The 8,182-nt window shown below is 35.3% G+C and overlaps 1 pseudogene; it reads left to right on the top strand.

The window, feature by feature from the left end:
• Window positions 1-1,783: 1,783 nt before the first annotated feature.
• LOC136393052 (ATP synthase F(0) complex subunit C2, mitochondrial pseudogene) lies at window positions 1,784-2,255 on the top strand (annotated as a pseudogene).
• Window positions 2,256-8,182: the final 5,927 nt, after the last annotated feature.

Here is an 8,182-nt window from a genome sequence, read left to right as displayed (position 1 = left end):
TTCTATTGAGTTGTCTGCATGTTATTGATTTTTAGACTTCTTTTTATTTTCTGGTTATTTATTTTTTGTCATATACAAATATTGAAGATTAGTGGCTTGTCATTTTGGTCTTATTGATGTCTTTTGATAAATAAGTTCTTAATTTTAATAGCTTGATATTTCAAAATTTCCCTTTACAATAATAGTTAGTGCTTTGTTATGCCTCTCTAAGAAATATTTGCCTGCCACAAAGCCATGATAAAATTCTATACTTTCTTTCTAAAGCACTGTTTACCCTTCACATTTAGATCTACAATCTATCTGAAACTGACTTTTGTGTGACCTGACTCACTTCAACGTAACCAAGTGAAATATAGCCATCATTGTTCTGTGAAAACTGCTGTACTTTTGTTAAGATCATCAAATAACCCTAGGTCTGTTTATCTCACTCTGCTCATTAAAAATATTTCATGGGTTTCCATGGACACCATAAATTTTAAATTCCTTAGCAAGGCTATGAAGCACTTCACAATTGTACCTCACATTAATTCTCTAGCATTATGACCCATCACCCTAAACCTTTCCACAATGAATTAGCCATGTCCCTTTCTAGCTAATGTATTAGTGTGAGAGTCATGCTTTCTCTTCCGTGTTGCTCTTACTCTTCTCTATTAAATAAAGCCCTATTTATGTTGCCTAGTACAGAAGTAAACTAGTAACTCCAAACTTCCAATCCCTGCTCCACAAGGCAAACTTGTCAAATTTATTATTCCCTCAGCTGTTCTACTTAACTGACATATCCTAGACTTTCTTTCTATATCATCTCAATAAAGTGTTTATAATTAGTATCCTCATTTTAGAGATGAAGACATTTAAGAGGAAGAGTTAACTTGTCCAATAATTAGTACACCCACATGATGTAGAGGCTTGGTGGCTATGCCATCATCCTTTTCTAATAGTTTATGTTAACAGATCTTCTAGCACTACTCATCATCTCATCATCTCAGAGACATTGGTATGTTTCTAAAATGTTGGGAGAAAGGACACAGCTGAGGTTGTAACTGAAGTTTGTTGCTAAGCTTGCTTCACCCAAACTGAAAATCTGTCCAAACTTTCAAATTATACCGAATGAACTTGAAAAGGAGGAGATGGTACAGGGTTGGGTGAGATGTTCATTGCTGAAGCCCCGGTCTTCCGGGCTCTCGTCCTCTCAGTGTGTCCTGATAAGCCACATGAGAGGGATGCCTTGACATATGGGGGGGAAGCAATATGGATCACGACTCAGTCTTCTGCACTTATCTCTTATAATGATAACAGGATGGTGTTTAAGAAACATGGCCCACATTGTTCTCCTAGAGTTTCATGAGAAAAGTTCTCAGAACAAACTAGTCTGTGAACCTCTTCACATCCTTTCCTATGTAGCTCCTCAGATTCTGAATTGTCCATATACTGAGAGTGTATGAGGCATGGATGACTAATTCTTCATCTGGCAGTGGAAATTTTATTAATATTAATACCTCCATTCTTTGAGATATTTATATATTTTTTTCCCTCATGATAATTAAGAGGTGTCTGTAGTGTCATTAGGAAAAGCACTGTTTAGTATTGGGTTGCTATTTCTTATGGTGTTCTACACTTTTGTTTAGCCAGTAAACTGCTCCTCAGTATGGCTTATATTTATACTCTTATTATATCTTTTTAAGAAAGCAAAGCTTAATGGCCATGTAATTCTGCTACTCTAAGCAGTGTCAAATATGATTTGAGATAACTTATTGGGCAAGACTTACAATGACTAGGTCTTCTCTGCACTGGGCACAGCTCTCCTGGTCACAGTCCCTCATCCCCTGAAAATGCCCGCCTGCTCCATGTTTGTCTCCACCCCTTCCTTGATCAGGGGTACCTCTCAGCTGCTGTACCGGTCACTGCCCGAAAGGGGTGCTGAATCAGCATGAAACTCTGTCAGATAGGAGCCTGAGAGGCTTGGCAGCCCCACATCCCCTGACCTCACTTATTTCTGACCTCAGCTTCCAATCCAGCACCATTACAAGGAACATCAACACAACAGCTGAGTTTATTGGGGCTGGGGCTGCCGCAGTAGGGGTGGCAGGTTCTGGGTCTGGAACTGGGACTGTGTTTGGGAGCCTCATCCTTGGTTATGCCAGGAACCCTTCCCTGAAGCAACAGCTCTTCTCCTGCACCATTCTGGGCTTTGCCCTCTCAGAGGCTATGAGGCATTTTCCCTGGTGGTGGCCTTTCTCATCTTCTTCACCATGTGAAGAAGCTGTCCCCAACTCCCATCCTTTCTTTCTCCCATGACTTGTGCCCGGCATGTTCCTTTTCTATACCTCCCCAGGCAGCCTGGGGAAAGTGGCTTAGGGTTTGACAGAAGGAAGACCAGTAAATATTATAATAATAGGAAAATATATATAGGTGAGTAAACCCTAACTTTTTCATAACTTTAGGAGGCATTCTGATGGCTTAGGTTTTCTTTCATTTGCTTTCATCCTACATTCCTGTAAGCCAAATTTTTTTCATATAGCTCTCTTCCTTCTGTTTGAACATTTTTACATTTATATTTTGGGCAATTATTTTTATGAATTCTCTATTAACGTACTTGGCACTGTTTTATACTGCATTTTTTTCTTATTGAATAGCGATTATTAAAAGGAAATTGTCTATTGCCTATTTGTGTGGTGACTTTATTTAAAGCATAAATTGCCCCATAGATATTGTTCATGTTTATGTAGAAAATAAGCCCTGGCCAGCTGTTCAGTGGATAGAGCATTGACTTAGCATGTGGACATCCTGGTTTCAATCCCCAGTCAGGGCACACAGAAGAAGTGACCATTTGCTTCTCTTTTCCTCCCTCTCCCCCTTCTCTCCCTCTTCCCTTTCTGCAGCCAGTGGCTTGATTGGTTTGAATGTGGCCCTGGGTGCTGAAGATAGCTCCTTTAGAGCACATCAACTTCAGGTGCTAAAAATAGCTCTGTATAGGATCGTCGGCCTGATGGGGTTGCCGAGTAGATACTGGTTAGGGCACATGTAGGAGTCTGCCTTACTAACACCCCTCCTTTTACCTAAAAAAAAATGTTTTTTTGTTTCATGGCTTTAGATATCCCCTCTGATTTAGATCATTCTCACCCCAATATTTATGCTTTGTCTTATCATTTTGTTCAGTCCTGTCCTGCCTGTTTCTCAAAATACAAGCAAAAGAACCATGGTAAATTACCTGATGTTAATTGAGCTGGGCAAGTTTTAACTGTGAATTTGAAAACCAAGAGTGCTCTTGATTTATACAGAAGCCCCTCAACTTAGGCTAATTCTGAATATTCTTAGAACATATGTTATAAAAATAAAACTCTTCTTTAGAGTGGGTTTTTATATGAAGACAAGAAGTCTATGTAGTCCCATAGTCAAAAGGCCAAAGGCAGTTTGATTCTTGTTTGGAGTGCTATATTAAAAATGATAGCTTAAATAATTTTTTTTTACTAAATGCTCACAAATACTTTATCCTCCTCAAATTCTGTCTTTAATAAGGCAATATTACAATTTGGAATCTGGCAAGTCTCTATGGGAACAACTTATATGTTATTGTGCCTATGCCTTTAACCTATGGAATGAAATTACAAAGACTTTTTATTCAGATTACATAGGATCATATATAAGATTTTTAAGTTAGGCCATCTAATTTATGAGAAATTCACACATGTAAATAATAAAACAAATGTAAAATAAAGTAATTAGTGATTGGCTCCTAGGAACCTCAGAATCAGAACTCATGCCTACTAGTGGCCCAGCCTCATACTAGGCACTGCTTAACCTCGGAGTAACTCAAGTGTACATTTCATTCACTAGAAGTTTTTGAATCCACATGAAGTGTTACAATAAAATTTTACTTGTGGATCAATACCAAGGCACAAAGATGTTAATTTAATGTTCTAAGCCAGGGGTTGGCAAACTCCAGCTTGTTGGCTAAATCTAGCTATGCCCATTCACTCACATGTTGTCTATGATACCACAACAAAGTTGAGTAGTTGGAAAAGAAACTAATGTCATAGAAAACCTAAAATAATATATAACCATTTAAAAAATTGCTGACCCTGTATCTAGGTTCACACATATGAGGGGGAAGAAGGGGGTTGAAAAATAGTTCATCTATTTCTTATTTTGCACTATTTATGAAACAGTTAGATTGTACAACTGGTATAATTTTAGTATAAGGCATATCCAAGAATCCAAGAAATAAGTCAATGTTAAATCTCATAGTCACTGGATTAAACCAGCTCAAAAACAAATATATGTTGTCACCAGCCCAGTATTTTTAAAATCAACTTGTGATAAAATCCACTTTCACATTCAATTAAAAACGAATTGATAGGTTCTGGTTTCAGTAAAGAAGGAACAAGTACACTGCACTGTAACCATCCCATTGATAACAGATAAAAACCTTAGACAAAAGTCAGAAAGCAACTACCACCGGTCTCTAAAAATGAAATAAAAACAAGTTGACAGGATAGAAGTATTAAGACTCAAAGAATGACCACACTTTGGAGGTTATTTTATTTGCTTCTGTTTTATTTTTTATTTCATTTGCTTATTTGTTTGTTTAGCCTTCCATATCTATTTGCTGAGACATATGTATTTCCTGGAATTGTGAAGAAACACAGACAGGAAAGGCTCTATAGTCAGTTCTCGTCTGCACCCAAGGATAGGCTCAGTAACAAAACTGTAAGGTGATGCTGTTAGCAGAGGCCTCCTCAGCCCCCTTTCTCCTACAAATATACCCCCAGGTAGATGCAGTTCAGCATGTTTCAGGAGCCGAAGGTTCTGTTTTTTAGGGAACATTAAGAGATGGGGTCCCAGGAAATTCTCTAATGTCAGAATAAGTCGGCACAACTCATTTCAAGAAACCTGGAAAAATATATCAAGAGCCAAGCAAATGGTCATATCCTTTGATGTAATGTTTTGCTTTAGGAATACACCTTAAGGAAGAAATTCAGACATAAAAACGAGACTAAGAGACATGGACAAGAGTGTGGTGGTTACGGGGTGGGGGGAGAAAGAGGGGAGGAGGAGGGGCACAAAGAAAACCAGATAGAAGGTGACAGAGGACAATTTGACTTTGGGTGACGGGTATGAAACATAATTGAATGACAAGATAATTTGGATATGTTTTCTTTGAACATATGCACCCTGATTTATTAATGTCACCCCATTAAAATTAATAAAAATTAAAACAAACAAACAAAAAACACCTTAGAGATTTAGATAAATGTTTCCAATATATTATATAAGAACTAAAGAAAAGACTACAAAGCAAAGAGTGAAATATGACTCCAAACTTGTGAAAGGAAAAGTGTATATGTTTATTTTATAAAATAATGTTATTACATAATATATAAAAATATTTCACGTATGCACATAAAAAATAAACTAGAAGGATATACACCAAAAAAAGAGAACTAAATGAAGATTTAAAGTGAGTAAAAACAAAATAAATAAAACTTAAAAAGAAAAAAAGCAAAAAAAATTATATTTTTGGAGTTTTATTATATGTATTAATAGTTTCATTACATACATAGTCAAATGATTTATGTTAAAAACAGAACATGTCATCTGAATTGTGTTCAAGCATTCATAGGATTATTATGGAAAGTAGAAAAGAAATTAAAATTCATATGAAATAATATTATGTAAAAAAGTGTATTAAAGTTGAATTTGAGGTATGAATATAGTACTTGAATGATAAAAGGGTAACTTTAAGACTATTTTAAAAATATTTTTAAGTTTAATAATAATAATATTATGAGGTTTTAAAGAAATCTATAATGACTTAATCCTCATTTTATATATAGCAATTGGTTTAAAAAATAAAGCAACTTTTCAAAAGAATTCAATATTATAAATTAAAGAAGGTCTTTTAACATCAAAGATATTTGTTTATAAGCTGAAAAAAATAATTTAAGTCAATGGGCAACCATGATAAACGTTTTGACATAAATATCAGAATTCTTAACATTTTTCAGTAAATAAGAGTTTGGAAAATATCTGTATCTTTCAGTTTTCTAATCCTAAAATAATTCATTAACTCTTTTTTCTGTTCTTTTTATTTTAGCTAAATAGCTGCCTTGTTGTAAAGCATGTTGATAAGGTTATTGGGATAGAAATAGTCAAGTGGTTCCTATGCCTAAAATCCTTGGACTCTGATTTTTCTTAATTTCACAGGGATTTGCACTTACATCTTCTGGCTGAGGATGGAAGTGGAAGTCAGAGGCAAGAGCACAACCTGTCAGTTCCAGTTATGATCTCTGCTCCCAATGGGTGGAGTAAACTGAGACATTTAAAATACTTCTAACAGTTTGGAATTCAGTTCAGTTGATCAGACATTGACTGCCTGCTATGTGCCGGGCATTGACCAGATCTTTTGAATTCAAGGAAACAATAAACTTTATGCCTTTCCAAAGAAGCAGGCCCCATACAAATAATGCAGTAATACAAAGGAAATAATAAAGGAACATATTTAGTGGTGTTGACATATAAATGACAGAATAACCAACTCTTCCTGGGCTTAGGAGCAGAACACAGATCACTACAATGTGACATTGAATTGATCCTTGAAGCACTGGGTAAAGAAACTAGAGCCATAAAAAACCTTGAATTATTTGAGAGAAGACACAGATAGCATTTCAGGTCTTATTGCAATCACTCAGATGACAGGCAATAAAGGTCTAAATCAAGGTTTCTTCAATGAAGATAGATATGAAAAAGTGTATTTTGGAATGATTTGGTAACTCCAGCCTATAGCATTTGGTGACTAAATGAGAGAAACAAAATGACTTTGATTTTCTAGTTGGGAATATTGTTCAAAGATAGGTGCCATTCATTTAAATCTTGCTTAACTCTTTAATTTATAACCAACTTCTATACAAGACTATATTTAGTGCTATTTTGATTACTTTTTGTATGATGAAATAGCTAACCTTCAAGCTTCAAAAAATATAGAACTTTCCTATGTCTAATAAAATATTCAGGAAGTTTGTTGTTACAAATTATTTATCACTGACATCTCAAAATTCATGTATATGCTGAGGTAATATCTTAAGAATTTAGGTTAGTCTTACTGAAAATAAAAATTGCACAGCAACACTGTAACTACAAAGTATATTCTATCATAAAGATGCTATGAAATAGTTTTATAAACTAATGTTTTATATAATATCCTTAGAGTACAGAGCCTGACTTCAATGATATGTAGGTTGCCTCTTAGTAATTCATGTTCAATGGAAGGCCATAAGACATTTATGTTAAACAAAATTTAGTTGCACAATGTGTTTATAAAATTGTTAGATGCCAAAAATTTCAGAAAATATTAATTTACTTCCAAATAGGACCAGACCCATATTCTGAGTCAAATTTAAAATGAGTCATCAGGCCTGATCAGGCGATGGCGCAGTGGATAGAGAGTCGGACTGGGATGCCGAGGACCCAGGTTTGAGACCCTGAGGTCGCCAGCTAGAGTGCGGGCTCATCTGGTTTGAGCAAAAGCTCACCAGCTTGGACCCAAGGTTGCTGGCTCGAGTAAGGAATTACTAGAAAGCAATCAAAGAACAACTAAGGTATCACAATGCTCAACGAAAAACTAATGATTGATGCTTCTTATCTCTCCGTTCCTGTCTGTCTGTCCCTGTCTATCTCTCTCTCTGACTCTCTCTGCCTCTGTAAAAAAATAAAATAAATAAATAAAATAAATAAATAAATTTTAAAAATGAGACATCAGTTTGGAAATAAAAGGATTAAATTTCCCAATATTTATGAGATTCAATACAGTAATTTTTTTTGGAACTCTAGTGAAACTCTTGAAAGTCTGTAAAGTAGAAAAATTAGTATTGTAAAGAATTCCAAGTCTTCAGGGGCCAGGGGCCAGGTGCCAGGTGCTCATGACCTAGAAAAGAAAAAAGGAGGACAACTGGGGATTTTTGTGTATGTTTTGTTTTGCTTTGTTAAGTGGATGATTAATAAAAAGAGGTTCAACTATTTTGAGATTGAGATAAACATAGAAATGTAGGGCATTCAAATGAAGATTTCAGTATTTATATTTGATGTGTTGGTGAATATGCACGTGTGTGTATGTGCATGTATAATTTACCATGTATTTATGGCCATTTGAATATACAGAATTACTTGTTAGTTATATTTCTAATCT

The sequence above is a fragment of the Saccopteryx leptura genome, chromosome 2, assembly GCF_036850995.1.
Source record: "Saccopteryx leptura isolate mSacLep1 chromosome 2, mSacLep1_pri_phased_curated, whole genome shotgun sequence".
Taxonomy (NCBI): Eukaryota; Metazoa; Chordata; class Mammalia; order Chiroptera; family Emballonuridae; genus Saccopteryx; species Saccopteryx leptura.
This window is presented reverse-complemented; position numbering and strand designations above follow the sequence as displayed.